The following is a 19,756-nucleotide window of genomic DNA, read 5'->3' as shown; positions in this document are numbered from 1 at the left end:
CCTAGGATATATTTGCATTTTCAATGGGATCTTTGTGTTTCAATACCCCACAAACTTCTATAGGTATGCAGTTCAAAACTTCTATAGGTATGCAGTTCAGGTTGTTCTGTCCTCTCTCAGGCTGACTGGCTGCTCCATCCTCTTCAGTGCACCATCTCAAGTCCTGTGCAAGCTCTAATTCTTTTCCCTGTCAGATCAAGTGATCTCTTGAATATTTTCTCCCATCTATGTATCTATAGATTTCCTGAGGCAGGAGCTGTTGTATTGGGTTTATGTGACAAGGTTTTGGTAGCAGGGGGGCTGCAGGAGTGGTACATATGAGCAGAGCCCAACAGCTGCCCCATGTCAAAGCAGAGCCAGCACCAGCTGCTCCAAAAGGTGCAGTTGGTGCTGCACCTGCTGCTGGCCAAAGCCGAGCCATGAGCAGAGCTGCGTGGCCCTCTGGAAGAGCAGAGTTAAGGAAGGGAAACTGCTGGGCAACAGCAGCTGGGAGAGAGGGGTGAGAGCCAGCCCTGCAGCCCTCAGAGGCAGTGCAGCAGGAGGGCAGGAGTTGCTCCAGGCATCCAGCAAGCTGTTCCCCTGTGGCCTGTGGAGAGGCCCCTGGTGGAGCAGGCTGTCCCACATGGAGCAGATCTCCATGCTGCAACTTGTACAGAGGTGCACATGCAGGAGCAGGTGGTCTGGCAGGTGCTATCACCAGTGGGAAACACTTTCTGGAGCAGTCTTCATGGAGGACTATATGCAGATTGAGTACAGACTCATATTGGAGCCTATAGGAAGGCTGTAGCCCCTGTTCCCCTGTGTCACTCAGGGAGGAGAGGTAGAAGAGGGTGGATGAGAGGAAGTTTGCTTTTAGTTTTTTCTGTTCTGGTCTGCTAGCAATAGGTAATACATAATATTAATCTTGCTACGCTGAGTCTGTTTTGCCCATGGCTGTAACTGTAGAGTGATCTGCTTGTCCTTATTTCGACCCATTTGGCCTTTTCATCATTTTTTCTGCTGTTCTGCTGAGAAGGGGACTGAGAGAGAGGTACATGTATATTGGAGCTTAGGTAGCCATCAGTGTGAAACCACCACAGCTGCCTTCTTTAAAGAAAATCATCTGGCATAGTCCACTTAAAACATTATACCCACTTTAAAGAGAGACCATGCTGAAGGCCCTGCTAAAGTCCAGGTGTGTGTCTGTTTTTCCCCTTAACCACACAGTCTATCATCTCAGTACAGGGAGCAATCAGGTTTTCTGGGAAATACTTGTCCTTGGAAAGAACAGGTTGCCAGTTTATAGTAACTTCTTGATGGGGTTTTAAATGGCTTTCAGTAGGATTTGTTTCATCCTCTTCCCGAGTGTTGAGTTGAGGTTGACCCACTTGCAGTTATCATGATCTTCCTCTTTTCCCTTCCTGAGGATGGGTACAACAACTGCGTTTTTCCAGTAAGCAGCAATGTCAATTCAATGTGGCAATTTCTCAATTGCCACAGCATTTCAAAGGTGATGAAAAGCATCCTTAGTGACACAGAGACCTCTCCTGGGTGCTACCTGTGTGGTCCTATTGACCTGTGTGTCCCAGTGGATAAAATGCTCTCTACAGTAGTTGGCTTCTCCTGCAGGTACTGTTTCATTCCCACAGATTCTGTTGGAGCCTGAAGGACCTGGGTGGCCTGAGGGCAGGCCTCACTAGTGAAAACAGAGGTAAAAAAATCATTAAGTGATGCAGCCTCTTCCATATCCCTTGTCAGTAGGGCCCTGGTCCTGCTGAGGAGTAGACCTTCATTTTCCTCAGCCTTACTTTTGCTACTCACAGAAACTCATCTTGTTGACCACCACCTCTCTTGCTAGCTTCATATCTGGCTGAGCTGGGTCTTTTTGGCTCTGGAAATGATCAAGACATTTCTTTCTTGGTCAATGTATCTATATTTCCCCAAGTGGTTGACTTGTCTGCATTTCCAGCTTTTTTTTTTTTTTTTTTTTTTTTTTTTTTTTGTCTGAACCCATGGCCTGCTGCCAATTTTTTCTGATTTTCTGCTCACTGGAATGGACTGTCTGTATACATACTGTGATGGTTAACACCAAGCAGGATGACTACCAATCCAAAGCCCTGTGTACTTCCCATATACTGCTACTCTCATCTCATCTCAAGCTTCTTGTTTCATGGAATGAAACTACTGAAGAGGTAAGGTGCTTCAGGACTGTTAGTAGAAGTCACCTCTGAGGTAAATTAGGAATAACATCTGTCAATGAAATATCATCATATTGTAACTTTAATCTATAAACCTCCTAAACTCTAGAATTACCTACATTGTTTCTTTTAGTGTTAAAGTCATGTACTTGCAGAAAATTTAACTTATAAAAACGGCCTGTGTTTAGTTAAAATTACTCCCAATGCAGTTGATACAAATGAGGACTTGTTGCTGGAGATATTCCTACAATAATTTATAAAATATAAATAGTGTGGATATTTTACTTCAGATTTTAGAAATATAAAAGTTCTCATGATTTTGAAATATTAGCTGTTCAAAAGGGCAATTCCAGTTCCAAGGCCAATCTCATTAGTTAGAAACCAAATGAACAATAAGATGAAGGTTCATCCCTATAATTTTAATAAGAGGTCAATGGAGGGCCAACTTAATTTCCTTCAGACTCTGCTCAATGGCATCACTTAGTTAAATCAGCCCTTGTTTAAGCCTGAATTTAGTTATTTCAAGCATTAATGTTTTTCTGACATCAATGAGCAAATCCATCTGAGACAAGTATTTTAATTTCACTAAGATAATTTTATAATTCAAAGACTTACCAAATTCCCCAGTTGCATGTCTCAAAATTCACAATGTGTGAATTGATATTGAAATATGAGCTCTCTGCTTTCAACTTTTAGCAGTGCAAGAAAATAAATGTTTCTGGTAATTTTCACGGTTCCTCATAAATGACAAATAAAGTGTGATAGGTCCTGAAAAAGATTTGAGTGATCAAAAGTGCAACATATCTCTGGGAGATAAAATGTATCAATCCCCCTCCTGCAAACTGATTTACTTGACCAAATCCCAAACAAATTTACCCATTCCTTGCATTGTCAGCAGCTTGACATGTGTCCCTGTAAAGTTCCTCAAGCTAGGTATTTCATTTTCTGTGTCACCTGACAGTTCAGTTCTGGTACGTACTGTTTTGCCTGGAGAACAAAAAACTGGAAGTGAGCTTTCCACCTTGTCCTTCTAGGCAATGTCGTTCTAATTTGTTTATGAAAGGCATCAAGACACCAAACACAAAATGCTGAAAGAACATATAAACCTACAGTTTGTCTCTTAAGATAGTACCTTAAACTAATAGTTTTTCTCAGAAGAAAGAACTGTCTTTGAAGCTCTCCCTCACCATAAATTAGGAAATGACAAAACTATTTTTGGTCCCATGTATGAGAGTCTACAAACTCTCATATACATACTCCTCCCCCCACCTCCTCCCCCCCCCCCCCCCCCCGCCACTCCCCCAGTCAAAAAAACTGTCATTAAAATAAATGGTTTTCAAATCTTGTCAGGGAAATTGGAAGGATTAAAAAGATCTGTTTCTGCATTCACCTGACTTTTTCAAAGTAGTCTTTTACATTGCCACCGTTTTGTGACAAATTGCATGAAAAGTAGCCAGGGAGCAAGAAATCTGCATAGAATGATGAGAAGAGAGGTAAAAATTGAAAAAAAGTTATATTTTAAGAAAATATAGCAACTGTCCAGTTAGGAGAAAAATAAAGTCTTGTGTTAAGAAGACAAAAAGAGTGTAAAAGGAACAAGAAATTTAAGCAAGAGGTAAGGCAAAGGAAAAATGAGAAAGGAGACAGAATAGATAAACATATCTTTTATTATTGGGCAGTAAACACACACAAAAAATATTGTATCTGTAATGGAATCATAGAATAATATAACATCCTCAACTGGAAGGGACACACATGGATCATTGAGCCCAATTCCTGGCTCCAAACAGGACCACCCAAAAATCAGAATCTCTGTCTGAGAGCACTGTCCTAATGTTTCTTGAATATCAGTAGGCTCGATGCCAGGCCACTTCCCTGGGCAACCTGCTGCAGTGTCTGATCACCCTTTAAGAACTTTTAAGAACTTTAAGAAGCTTAAGAATTTTTTCCTAATATCCAATCTGAATTTCCCCTGACACAACTTTAAACCATTCCCTTCTTCTCTTACCACTTGTCACCAGAGAGAAGAGATAAGTGCTTCCCTGTCTACTCCCCCACGTAACGAAGTTGTAGATGGTGGTGAGGTCACACCTGTCTCTTCCCTAAGCTGAACAAATGGAGTATCCTCCACTGGTCCTCCTGTTCTTTCACCATCTTTGTTGCCCTCCTTTAGACACATCTAATAGTTTTAAATCATTTTTATATTGTGGAGCCCCAAACTGCATACAATACTGAAGGTGAGGCTGCACTTGCTGAGTGTAGTAAGATAATCACTTATTTCAGCTTGTGAGAAGAGCAGACGAAGAATAGGAAACTATTCCATATATATATATATATATATATATATATATATATATACATGTATATAGAATATATTCTATATATATATACACTAAGGAAATAAACTGGAGGGACTATGTCAATAAACAGAACAACAAGAAGCAAATACCTTAAAAACAAACAAAGCAAAACAAACAAAAGCCTACTAACTTCATTTCCAGTTTAAGCCAAAATTTCTGTGTGTATAAATTTATTTTTTCACAAAACATTCATAGTACAATTCTGCTTCATTACCTTCCTAGTAGGCAAAATTTCTGGCCCACCAAAATATCATCTAGAAGAATAAAAGATTTCTGCGATAACATAGTTAAAGCCCTTTAACACACAAAGAGAACTTGCAACTTTTGAACCTCATAGGGCTTATAACGGTACCTCAAAGGATTTCATAGATTTCTCCATTTATAAGTGATTCTATTGGCACCAACATTACAGTAGAATGTCAAAGAAGAAAGAGAGAGACAGGGAACAGCTTGGTTTTATTTTCCTTGTCTGCCCAGAAGCATTGCTGCAAGAGAGGAAAAAAGGCCATGATTTCCTGGAGGTAACACTAGAAAAAACGGTTAGTTCTGGTTCTCAGAAATACACTCTTGAGGGATGCAATATATTTTTCAGTGGTAGGTTTCCAGTAGTGCTGTCCTCAGGGATCAAAATTAAACACTACTTTTTCAGGTGTTTTTGTATTAAAATTGTTGCCTGGAATTCCAGAAATCCAAATTTATTTGCTCTGAATCACTGTAAACGTTACTTAAACTTTCTGGTTCTCAATTCCTAGTATGTAGGATGATATTAAGATTTTCATTTTTCTTTCCCTCTTTCTTTCCTTCTTAGCGCTTGTTTATAAGCTTCCTCAGATATTTTCTTTTATGAATCTGAATTCCGTGGTTTTAGAACTGTCTCAGCCCTGCAGAGCCCTCATATGTGTAACCAGACAAATAATATTAACATGGGCCATTTCTTGCACTAGCTGAGAATAAATGGTGGAAGGTGTAACTGACTGGCTTAAAGTGCGCCTTTGTTGAGCTGCAGGGGTCAAAACTTTAACAGCTTGGGGTCATAAGATCATTATAACTGATTAATGGAATACCAAGACAAGGACATTGTGAATGGTATGTTACACAGTTGTAATATTAACTTTCTGAGAACCTTCCAAGCTGTGCATCAGTTAACTGATAAACAAAAGATGACAATCTTGCAGGAAAAATAACTTTTCTCCATCAGACTAAGATGAAAACAGATATCTAAGGTGATCAAAAAGAAAAAAAAAAAAAAAAAAGGGAGGGAGGGGGGGAACATATTACTATATTATACCTTTTAGAGTACACCTATATTAAAGAGTCGGAAACCTCAACAAGAAGTTGAGATACATAGTCAAATTATAAAGGAAAGCATGAGGGAAGAATGCTTATCCAAAATTCACTTCTTTTAAATCAAGGTGCAAGGAGTATTTAAAGTTAACTGAAGCAAAGATGGAAATGAGAAAGTGCAGCAACATGATGAGAGATACTCCTGCTACCCAGTTACCCTCTCTCTGCTTCACAAAGACAGCAAAGAAAAATAGTTGGCTCTTGTTGTCTCTGGGCTAATTTGTCATTTTAATCTAGGGTCTGAAGAGAAAGGAAAACAAGGAACAGTGTGCATGGAGTGAGATGTCCAAGGGAAACCATAAGAGAAACTGCGGGGGGATGCGCTGCTCCATCTATAGAGTGAAAATCAATTAGGAGACTATTGTCATTTGACCATGGACTTCCCATCTTCACTTTGCAAATGCAACCACCATAATGCTCGCTGTTCACCAACTTCAGCCAACCTGATAAAAGCTGCCTAAGTTTGGATACAGATGCAAATGGAGATGAACCAACAGACCTGGAAAGGCAGCAGACTTGGGATCGTCACTTGTATTCAGCTGTTACTTGGCAGCTGACTGTACTGTCAGGTGCATGTTCCTAAGTCACAGGAACTTACATGATTAAGTGAGTAAGCAAGCAAGATGTTCAGGCAAAGCCTCTCTCCCTGCCTTGCTTTGAGTTAAGCTTAAAGTCTGAGAACACTTTTACTCCAGATTTTAACTCTGAGTAGTCAACAAATAAAAGTAGAAGGAAGGTTTTCTTTGCTAATCTACAGACAGATAATTTAGAAGTAATAATGGATTCCCAGTCCCTAAAGTGATATTCAGATTTATTTATCTTATTTTCACCTAACTTCAAGAAGTCACTTTGGTGCTGTTCTCTGAAAAACAAAAAGGGTATGTTCTTCATGATCTTCAGTTTGTCATATTACAGGCTAATCTTGATATCCCATTCCTTGCCTGATCTTATCAACCTGTTAGACAAGGTCTACATAGTATTCATTTTGAATATCTTCAGGTTTTACATTCAGTAAAATACTTTTAAGATATGAAATACTAACCATGTAATAATAAGAGAGAAGGAGAGTGGTGCTCAGTGATGTCAGTTTCTCCTTCTGATGCAACTTACACTAACAGTTCAAACCAACTGCCTGGTACTTGAGTTTGTGAAGCCAGTGTTGTATACTCCCTTCACACACACACACATCCTCCCCACCCCCAAAAAAATAAAACAAAACCAGCAGTAACAACAACAAACAACAACAACAAAAACTCAAGAAATTACATATGAGTGTTAATTTGTGAGTATCCCCAAACAGTTCAAGAACTAGCACTGACTTCCCCTGTACCTTTGCAGCCCTGCAATGGTAGGTGAGAAATTGGTGATACATGGTTCTGCAGAGCTGTGCAAAATAGGGAATTGTTATTAAGTGCATGCAATAACACACTGGGAAGGATATTGTCTGATCTTGGGGGTTCCAACCTGAGTTTCTCTTGATTAAATGACCAAATGGGTGGTATGTGAGCAGAATCAGGATTTCCCTTTTAGCTTTATTTATTGTTGATTTTCAGGTTGATAGTGCCATCTTCCTTATTTTGAAAAACGTTTGTAGGTCTGTGTAGTGGATTTGAATATAATTGAAAAAAATACCCTGTAGTCACACATAGGTCAGAACGCTAGGGAAACACAGACAGCTCTATTCTATCCTTTAATTCTTGCATGTGATTTTTTTCTCTCTCTTTAAGTAGAATTCAAAAAAGAAAACACATAGATAATGTCTTTTTTATTTTGCTATTCACTAATGACAGAGGAATGTATAGCCCTATCTTTTTGCGCTATGCATTATTATTATTTATTATTATTATTATTATTATTATTATTATTTGTTCATTTTATTTTGCAAGCAACTATGATTTTCAGGAAGTTCTTAGAACATTAAGAAAAGGAATTTAAATGCCTGCATTTAGTCTTTTTTTTTTTTTTTCTTCCTGATTCGGACATAAAAGATAAAAAAAAAAAAAAAAAGTTTGACTAGCCACTAGCCAATTGGTTTAACATCATCCTTAGTTACATAAATTATAATTATCATTCATTGCACAGCAGGAAGTTCCATGGCAGACATGCATTGTATATGCCCCTAAGATCATCCCATCACAAGAGGAATATAACTCATTCTTTGAAACAATACAAAATGGACTAGTCACATTAATGAAATATATTAGAAAATATACTTACTATTTATCTCTGGGGTCTGTCCAAGGTATCTCACAACTTGCTTGTCATAGACTTTCTGAAACTCCCTTGCATTTGGACAACAAGACACACTTTTCATTAAACTCATGTGGTCTTAATTCTAGCACATGGAAAATTCACCAATGCTCAGATAATATATGAGAGATGCATATACCCATGAAAGCTCTGGAAAGAACACACTGGAATGTTGAAAAGCCAAACCAAAAATAAAATAAAATAAAATAAAAAAAGACAAACAATGTTTAAGGGTGGTAACAAATATCTGTCTTGTGGTTTTATTCATATTTTGACTCTTTGTATTCCTTAGTGACTTTCTATTTTTTCCTACTGCCTGCCAGAGAACATAAGCAGAAGAAAATTTGGCCCAATTATCAACTGCACTTGTTTCCTAATAGTGGATAATTGGTGGATAATCGACTGAATATGAGCCAGCATTGTGCTCAGGTGGCCAAGAAGGCCAACGGCATCCTGGCTTGCCAAAAAAGCAGTGTGGCCAGCAGGTCTAGAGAAGTGACTGTCCCTCTGTGCTTGGCTCTGGTGAGGCCACACCTTGTGTGTGGTGAGGCCACACCTTGTTCATGTTCAGTTTTGGGCCCCTCACTACAAGAAGGACATGGAGGTGCTTGAGAGAGTCCAGACAAGGGCAACGAAGCTGGTGAGGGGTCTGGAGAACAAATCTTATGAAGATCAGCTGAGAGAACTGGTATTGCTCAGCCTGGAAAAGAGAAAGCTCAAGGCTGACATTATCACACTTTACAGGTACCTTAAAGGAGGCCGTAGCGAGGTGGGGGTTGGTCTATTCTCCCATGTACATGGTGACAGGACAAGGGGGAATAGACTAAAGTTGTGTCAGGGGTGTTTTAGGTATATTAGGAAGAACTTCTTTACTGAGAGGGTTGTTAGGCATTGGAATGGGCTGCCCAGGGAAGTGGTGGAGTCACCATCCCTGGAAGTCTTTAAAAGACGTTTAGATGTTGAACTTAATGATATAGTTTAGCGGAGAACTTGTTAGTGTTAGGTCAGAGGTTGGACTCAATGACCTTGAGGTCTCTTCCAACCTAGACAATTCTGTGATTCTAATCAAAAGAGGTAGTAGAGGTAGTACTATGAATAAGTTGTGGAAAGAGAAAATTGCTCTACAGGATATTTAATACCTTAGAAATCCTTATCTACTCCTTAGAAAATTTTATCTATTGCATGAGAAGTTGTACGTAAACAATAACCTCCAGCTACTGATTTAAAAAATCTTAAATAATTTGTCATTCAAAAACTTGCAACATCAATGAAAAATGCTAAAAAGAATTTGTGAAAGAAACGATCTGGTAAAATACTAGCTTAATTCAATCTTACCACTACCTTCAGAAACAAATTGAATCAATCCATTGAGGTTAGAACATATTTAACATGAGGTTATAAGAACATGTATTCCATGAATGCAGACCTTATTTACCAAAATTTCATATGCCACCTCAAATATCTTATGGTGTGAAAGCCAATGATCAGCAATAAACAAAGCAAAAGGGCTAAATCCTACTTTTCAAGGACATTTGAGGAAAGCAGAAGATGGAGACATCTGGTTAGCATCTCGGTGGACAAAAAAGGATTTTATAACTATGTGAAAAAACTGTCTCATGGAACTCATTCCTCTGTTATGTTACAAATGTCAATAAAAAGGTTTCATTTCTGTAGTCACTGTGACCCAACAACAACTGTACTTAGGTGAAAGTATTTTATAATGGTACAATATGGACAAGATTGTTGAAGGGTAGGTAAGTAGGAATACTCATCTTTGACAGTATACATTTTATTTTGAGCAATTTTATTTTTCATTAAGGAAATATCTTCTGCTTTCTATGAAAGAGAAGGACAAAAAAAAAAAAAAAAAAAAAAAAAAAAGAGAAAGATTAAATACTGAAGTTTTGATTTATGAACATGTTCCAGATAAAATATGTTTTCCTATTTATTCCAGTATGAACAGTTCTTCAACATTCTTCATATTCTTCAAAACTTTCCTCTCTAGTCCATTGCAATGATTTCTCCAGTTTCTAGTTCATGGCTTTTGTTTGTTTGTTTTCCTATGTATCACTATCTTCAAAGCAGGTCAATGATAACACTTTGTTTGCTTGTTTTGTGCTTACCTGTAATTTCTTCGCATTTAAGGTTTCCTTAAACCAATGTGCTAGAACACATTATTTTGCTTTCTGGAACTCTTTTGTATTCCACTTGTGTATTCTGAGTTTCAGAAACTATTCAACTTACCTGTCTTCTGTTCTGTTGAAAATTGAAATACATCTTATCTCTCAAGGTGGATGATGAATTTGCCATTCAACATTATGCTGTCTTAGCTTCTTGGAAAACAACTTAACACAAAGTAGATCAAGAATTTTCTGCATAGCTGAATGATGATAATATGCATATTTATATATATGTATATTTGCATATACATTCACGTCACATTTCAGTATTTTAAATGTTGACAAATTCGGTTTCCAGTGTACACAAAAAACACGTTTTTATTTTTTAATTACTATTATTATTTTAAAGACAACATGAAGGATAAGCACATTGGACTACACTTTGGGTCCTAAAGAAGGTTTTTACTTTCACCCAGCAACCACATATTTAAACAAAGGAGTTGTAGATATTTCATCTGGTGTGTATTGCAATCTTTGTGTATTACAATGCCATTTGTTCACTCTACCATTATCAATTATACTACTCTCTGAATAAATAAACAATATGGTTTCCAAGTTACACTTATGCTGTTTGGAACCAGATAGAGATAAATAACTGGGAATGAATATTTAATTACAAAAGTCAACTCTCTTTCCACAGTTATACTTTTCAGGTGAACTACTGCTCTCAAATGTATCTGTTATTCAAAATTTATCAGTAAAATATTTCTGCTAACAAGTCTGAATCTGCACATTTTCAGAGAAAAATTCACCGAAAAACTGTGAAATGTTAAATGTGATTATTTCTTATTAGAGTACATGGGATCATATCTACTTGAAATATAAGTAAGATTTGAAAATAGAATGTTTGCTCTGAAAGCTCTCACTGTGAACTCTGCTTCTTATATGAGTTGCCAATCACCCACCCCTTTCCAGTTCTATTGCTGACTTCATAACTGATGTTCCAGGTACTCAGGTGAATTCCTCTGAAGCTTTTGCTGATAAGGCAAACTTCCACACAGTAATTCAAGGATATGTGGGCTGGAAAGACAGAAAATAATGAGAGAACTTTACTGTGTAGAAGGTCCCTGTGTAGGAGGAGGATGCAGCCTCTCAGGCAGCTGTTGGCCACTAGTAGTTGATATGTAATTATAGAGGAGTAAAACGTCACAGCCCAGAGTTCATAACCTATCAGTCACCACCATTGCTCTGCACCTTCGAGCAGCAGTACCATCAGCTACATTGTCTTTTGTGCTTAAGCTTACCGAGATAGGTTGGGCTGTCAACAAGTCGGAGGGGTCCAGGACCTGGGATAAAGATGTGAGCCACCACACAGAATGAATGGAGAGCTGCGTCCTCTAAAACATACAGCTGGATTATGGCCTCTGCGGCACCTTTTCTTTCTAGAACTGCAGCCCTGATAAAAGCCTGTAAAGACAGATGCAGTCTTTAAAAGAAACACAGTCTTCCATGAGTTTCCACCTCAAGAGAAGTTCTGTCATGTAACTTCAACATTAGTCCATGTTTGGATACTTAGCCTGGTGATAGGATGAAAAGAGAGCAATGGATGTCTTAGTGTCTATTATTTAACATTTTAATTGTACCAGGCAAAATGTCCCTCTCCACAGGACTGGCAGACATGTCCAGCTTAACACCAGAATAATATTTCCACAGAGTGAGCATTAACTGACCCAAGCACTAAGACTTTTTTTTTTCTTTAATGAGTTGGAAAATAACATAAAAAAATTAAAAATCAGCATGTTTACCACAAGCAACTCTAGTAGACCAACTTTAAAAAGGCCTTCACCATAATAAATCCTTTTTGACATTCAGAAAGTACTTGAAATCCATAATGAAATCTAAAGAAAAACTTGATAAAGGTAGTTTCCCATAATCTATGGCTAGGTTGGCTTTGTCTCAGGAAACGTGAGATTATTTTTTATTTTGTTTAGGCCCAATTTCACATTTTCACAATATTCCTTAGGTATATTAATTTTGTCGTATTTAAAGTTGTTCTGGACACACTTATTGATCTCACTAATCTACCACACCTACCACATCTACCATTTATTATTTGAATAAAATTCTAACACATTTTTACTGCTGAACTTTTTATCCATTCCTTGAGAAAGCATGAAATCTTAGAGAATAAATTAATATTAGTAGAAAAATTATCTTGAAGTTGATCAGCCTGACTGATCTATGAAGAATCTCAGCCTGAATTTACATCTTTGGTAGAAGGCATCAACTTCTAGCTCTTCTAGAAAGCTTTGCTGAGCACTTGGGTGTGAGGTCAAATATCCTTGTATTTCCTATTCCTAGCCCAGCACTTCCCTTGATGGTTCAGGAACTCACCCACTTGCATCAGACATCCCCCATTAAGCTGATGAGTAGTAACTGCACAATTCTCACATTCTCCATGACACAGAGAATTAATTTTCATTAGGGTTGCTTATAATGCAGTTGGGGAAAGGTGGTTTGTATAGGCCTGAGTGAAAACAACTAGTTGTCAATTGCTCTGTCTGTAAAAGCAATATAGTTTCTATCATAGCCCCAGAATTTCTTCAGGAAGAGTGCATAGTTGCTAGAAACAAACAAACAAACAAACAGAAGTTGTACTTTTTTGTTTTGTGGAGTCATGGAGGACATGAAGAACTACATAAGCCCAATCTCATCAAAGGCTAAACCAATAGAGGGCCACAACCTTTAAACTAGAATGCATAACTTGTCTCTGGAAATAGAGTTGTCAAATTTGTTGAGTTTCAGAAGCAAAACTCTATATTGGGTCTGTTTGGGATGGAGTTAACTTTCCCCGCAGCAGTCCATATAGTGCTGTGCTCTGCACCCATAGCTAGAATAGCATTCGTATCACACCCATGCTTTCTCTATAGCTGAGCAGTGCTGGTACAGCACTAGATCTCTCTCTAACCTCCCCCAGAGTTAGGGGGAAGAGGGTAGAAAGAGGTTGGGAGTGGACAGCAAGAGGTGGGGAGGGAACATCTCCAGTGCAGCTGACCTAAACCAACCAAAGGCATCAAAGGCATATTCCACACCATATGATGTCACACTCAGCAATAAAAGGTGGGAAAGGGGAAGGAGAGAGGGGGGCTCTCATAATGAAGACATCTATCCTCCCAAATAACTGCTGTGTTAATCAAGGCCCTGCTTGATAAATATTCCTCATTAATGATAAGTAAAGATATTTTTTTCTTTCTCTCTGTGTTTCTACACATCCTTTTTCTTTTTTTTTGGTTTTGTTTTGTTTTGTTTTGTTTTGTTTTTCTTTCTCTTTAATTAAGAAATATAATTTTATTCTCCCTTTAATTGAATTATCCTTGTTGCAACCAGTAAGCCTTTTTCTTTTTTTTTTTTTCTTTTTTTTTTTTTCTTTTTTTTTTTTCTTCTCTTTTTTTTTTTTTTTTTTCCTTTCCAGTATGCATTCTTCTCCCCCTTTCCCTTTGAGGAGGGGGAGTGAGAGAACAGCTGTAGTGGAGCTCAGCTGCCCATCTGAGTAAAACATCTACAAGCTAAAATAGGATAACCCAGGATAAAAGACCAAGACTAAACACCAAGAAAAGAAGCACAATTTGGCATAAAAGGTATTTGATACAGCCAGTAACTACCTAAAGAACACCTGCAGGTTATGTTAGAGCTGCAGCTGCTTCTGAGTCCAATCAACAGTTACCACAAGAGCTAGCACATGTTATGGCACCTCAGGGAAAACATATGCTAAAATTAACTCCTAACAAGATTTAGCTGAAGAACAGTTAACAACACACTATTTTTGACTACTCCAAATTCAAACCATCTTTGTGGTTTTGTGGTCATGGGTCTGAGGGAGACAGAGCTCTTTATTTGACACACAGACATCACAAATAGTAGACACCACAAATAGTATTAGACATCATAGACATCACAAATAGTATTGGACACATAGACATCACAAATAATTAGACAGTATCAGGGAAAATGATATCATTTTATCTCAGGTACAGGCTGAGATAAAATACTAAGTTAAAGTACTGAAAAATGACTAATAACCCAATGCAGGTTTTCAGTTTTAACTGCAGAAACTTACAAAGTGAATTAAAAATAACTCCAGGTGATGACAAGAGAAACACAGATATGTACATACTACTGTAAAATGCAATATGCCTCATATCGGTTATATCTTGAATGTCAAAAAACAGTGACTTAGGATCTTTGGAAACCAGATGCCTAGTTAGTTACTGTACTTCCCAGTCTGATTGATAATACCAGTATGATCTTGAAGTTTGGCAAAACTGTCTGAATACCAGTATGAATTCTAATGAATAACAGAGTAGAAACAAGTGTTTAGGAAGTTACAGAATTTATATTTACTGCTTCTTTGGGAACAAGCATCTGTCAAGACAGAAAAGTGGACTAGATGTGTCATTGAAATCTTTCTTGAAGTCTATCAGTCTGTGAAAGAGGGAGTGGAGAGGACTAGGATGAATAATTACAGAAAAAAGTGTATTAGCTTTCATCAAAAGATGGGAAGATAAATAGTATATAGAAGTTTCCTACTTCAGTCATGTTTATTCATCAGGAATGTAGGAAGACCGTCAGTAAAATGAAATCCTTAGCAGCAGTAAGGCAATATCAATGACACCTGGTATTTTAGAAAAGAATGATAAAAAATTAGGACAACTGAAAAATACATTTGAGGAAAAAAACAACAACAAAATGTGGCTCTAAATAACAAGAGAAAAAAAAAAAAAGACACCTAAATAATTTCAGTGATTTAAAAGTAAAATATGAAAGGTGCAGTAGTCAAGAAAAAAATAAAATAAAAATCACTGAAGACAGAAACTGTTTGTGTGAAGTAATCAACCCACCAAACCTAAACCTTAGCAGAAATTATTAAAGGATTCTAATCATTCTTGAAACTCTTCATAAGATTCAACACCTCCAAATTTCAAACACCTTCTTCCTGACAAATAGTTCTAAAAAATTATATTTATATTGTCCAGTCAAGACTTGATGACAGCAGCATTTAAGGAATTAATTTTAAGCTGATTTATGAGGAGTTCCTGTCTGCAAATTGTCAGCCAAAAAGTCAAATGAAAAATGTTATTACAATACCCTGCTTGGAAAATGTGTAACAACATTTTATTTTCCATTTTAAGAAAAGTTACTTGAAGATCTGGAAACATGAATATTTTTTAAAAAGAGAACATGTCATAAGTTTGGTTCTACCTTATATTCTTTTTCCCACTAATTGTCCTTTTTCCATCCCCCAAGGCAGTTCAAATAATAATTAATCTTTAGCTTTACAAGAAGCAAGAATGTTTGGGGAAAAAAAGAATAAGTCTGCTTACACATTTTATAATTTGATATGTAACTACCCAGAGGGGCTCTTATTACAATGCATGCAATAGATAAAATTAATCCCTACAAGTATGCTGTGTTATTTGTTTAAATTAGGAAAATTGAGCTCAGCCCTCTGGAGGCAAGCTGGAATTAGTATAATGAAAACTCATTCTGCACCAAAGATATCCGGACTATACTCTTCTCCATTTCTTTTACTCATGTTTCTGGTTCTGGAATTGTTGATCAACCTTTGATGCTTTCCCACAGACTTTTGTTATAACAGCTTGGCAAACCTCTCATGTGCCTGCTCACCCTGCTCCTTTCTGTTCTCCAGCGGGAAGTGAAGCCATCAGTAGCTTGCAAACTCTACTTGAATGTAGCTCCCCATCTGCCAGAATGATTTTATTTTTTTTATCAGTGATCTTATTTCCTACACTTTCACACACAAAGCAGTGTGGGGGTTCTCTTCTATTAATTTATATAGGAGGAGACAATGAGATGAGGGAAATAATGGTGCACTGTAATTTTCTACACTTGTTCTCTGAAGTCTTTAAATCTCAGCACATGAAAAGTTCTGAAGTCCACATGAAAAGTTCTGAAGTCCAGAGAACTTGTGGTATGTTTATATGGGTATCTGATCTGAAACTACATAAATGCTAGTTGGTATTTTTACATTCAACTCCAGACTTATTCTGAAAATAAGCTACTTACTGCAGTACACACTAGTAAAGATAAAATCTAATTCTCTTGTATAATTTTGCAAGATGGATTTTACTAGTATGTAAAAAAACTGTTCCCGAGTATATGCTTCAAATATCTTCTTGGTGGATAAAGGTAGGCCACTCAAAACTTATGGTTTCTTGACACACATTCTGTTGAGTATACCAGACAGCAGAATCAAAGGTGTCCAGAGCTGTATGGTGTATTGATCTACTAGTGTTAAAGAACAATATTAACTTAACTACTTCTCTTTTAGAATTAAACTTTGCTTGTTATAGCTTCAGAAGGTCCACATTTAGATATATTTACCCTCTAATGCAAGAGCAAGCTTCTTTCAACCAGTTCTTTGAGCACAGCAAATCCAAACTCAAAAATAGATGAGCTTCCTAAGTTTTAATTATTAATGAAACTGTCACAGAAGAAGTAACATGACATGTCCTCAGTTTTAACATGCATCATTTTTCAGTCACTGACATGAACTAGGGAAGATCTCATGTTCCCCTCTGCATGCATGGTGATGTGTCTTTCCCTCTCACCATTACCTCTACATTTGAAGGATTCTCTTCCTTCAAATAAGTTTCTTCTTTAAACTACTTGTAGTTTAAAGGAGGTAGCTTGAAGATATAAACTCCCCTTGTTGCTGTATGTTGATCTTCCTACTTTGCTACATTGGAAGAAGTACAGAAGAGCAGCTTTACACAACAATGTTATTTAAAATGATATCATAGCAAGAATCTGGAATGGCCTTAGATTTCAAAAGATCCAAGTGCTAAAGACTAACGTGGCTTCCTCCTTTAGCACTGCACAATTAATTTCATTCTTATGTTATCTTCCCCTTTCAAAAATCTAAAATGCAATTATAAAAATGTTAGTGAGTGAGACTTGCTTGTCCTTCTCTCCTGCAGAGAAAGTACTAATGTAAAAAAGGATAGGTCCCCAAATTACCGAAAAATACCCTGGAAATTACACTGAAGGATAGAGAAATTATTTTGGATCATTAACATCCTTCTTTTATAGAGTTCCATTAACTCAGAATTGTTTCATTATCTCTGTGTCATTTTTTAAGTCTCTGAACATTAAGGTATCATTTTAGCTAGTTTTTTTTGCAGCCAGTCAAAATCTCAGGCTCTTGTTTTCAATATTTATTGATTTAGTTGTGTTATAAATTTCTACTTTAAACACTGCTTGCCCTGCTGCTCTGTATTTGAGGACTCTGCAAACCAGGACAAGAACCAGGAACTCATCAGAATCTTCTCTGAACAGCCTGAAATAAAAGACTGAGGTCATCTTGGACAGATTCAGCCAATCATGTCCTAAGCACATTATCAGGGCCTAATCCACCTAATTAGAGCAAACAAAGCAAGCATTTATTATTGTAGATATCACTGCACTTTGTGGATTAAATTTTAAAGTAGATATATCTTTTATAAAAGATATATCTTTTACATTTCTCTCTCTTGTCAGTGCCATTGTATGAAAAGAAGCATGTAAATCTAGAAGTGAACAAGATTTCATGTACTTTTAATACAAAAAATACAGGACCACCAAGGTTTTTTCAAGTTTTTCAAAAGTGGTGAAGTAATTTAGAAGGCAAGTCCTCCTGAATATATCATAGAAACATGCTATTAAATCAGGAAGATGTTTTTCAAAACTTTGTATCATTGCCCACATTTAAAGGCTTATTTTTATCTAGGTCACATAACATCAGCACTCCAAGGATAAACCAAGGATAAATGACACATAAATAGAGTTTTGTCTGTTGTCATGGATTCTTTCAGATAAATACAATTAAAGCAGCTTCTTTAAATCTTCCTTTGCTTTTTTTTTTTTTTTTTTTTTTTTTTTCAAATAGAGACACATTTTTCATAGACACATTTGATCATCAATGCACAAAAAAATGTGTGTATTAATTTCATTAATTCATATTGAAATGAAGTTTTCTCTTTTAATACATTTGAAAAATCTTCACTCAAAGAGGTTTCTTTGATTGGTGCACTAAACAAATGCATGCAATAATGAAGCAGTAAACATAAATAAACAAAACAAATGTTTTCTATCAAGAGCACTGTTTTGTATGAATATTGTCTTCTAAAAGACATTAACAAAAGAAATCTTTTCCAATATAAAGATTTTAAAAGTACTTCATACTGTTATGTGTCTAATAACCTTAAATACGGTAGCAACCATTATATTTATACCTTAATTTTTATATAAAAGAGACAACCATGTCAACCCATACTTGTTTCCTGGTTAGCAACTGGTGTACACTTCAAGCTATCATAAATTACTTCAGAAAGTCTTAACATGTATTTGAGCTCACATTTGCCACAAGTTTGAGTCAAATACATATCCATGTACTGTACTTCACCATTACATATTGCATGTGATAATTCACATTACATATTCACATACTTACAAAAATTACAAAAAAAAAAAAAAAAAAAAAAGTGGCCATTGAAATACAATTGTATACAGCTAATATCAGTACATTTGTCATCTAAAACATGTTGTATTTGAAGGAAAAAAAATGTGGAAAGATACAATTCCCACTTATAAGTAGATCAGACAACAATGACTCCATACTTTCACTAAACAGTTAAAAAAAAATAAAATTAATAAACAAAAAACAAATTCCCAAATATACCCCTCCCCCAAAAACCAACCAACCAAACAACAACAACAACAAAAACTCCCTATTAAGAACTTCTTCACTTCAGTAATCTGTATCATATAGAGTAAAAGCCAAATGAAATATACTAGAAAGGGCACAGATGTGACTGATTTTATATTTTCAGTCAGACTTACAGCAGCCTTCAACATAGTCTCTTTATTAAGTATCAGATTCTTAGTAATGAATAATGCATCAGCTAGATTATGTCTGATACACTGACATTTTCGTTGGTCTTTTACAGAGTATAAAATAATAATGAAAAACACTCTAAAACACTCAAAATCACACAAACATACAATATGATTTTTCCTCTTAAAACTTCAAAACTTTATAGGAAATAAGGAAAATCTAGTGACAAATTTTGCACTTTTAAATGATATTTGATATGTTACACGTATCAATAGTGAAATTGTACACAATAATACCAAGAAGAATTACATTACACATATGTAAAAACTATGTTACTATGTTTTACATATGTGTAATGAAAAATTTACATTACACATATGTAAAAACTCCAGTTTTTAAGGTGCTATACATTTAAAATCAAAAATATATGCAGATAAAGATTCTGCTTTGTGCTGTTTCTGGCTGTATTTCTCTTTCTTATATTGCTCTGTAGTTCAGAAATTTCATAAACTGAAGTTATGATTTTCATTCATATTTAAATGTTTACTTTTAACAAAAATATATCTTTCTGAACTTTACCTATTGATAACAATTCAACTCTTTAAAGATCTT

This window comes from Aythya ferina (assembly GCF_964211825.1).
Source record: "Aythya ferina genome assembly, chromosome: Z".
Classification (NCBI taxonomy): Eukaryota; Metazoa; Chordata; class Aves; order Anseriformes; family Anatidae; genus Aythya; species Aythya ferina.
Note: the sequence above shows the minus strand (reverse complement) of the source record.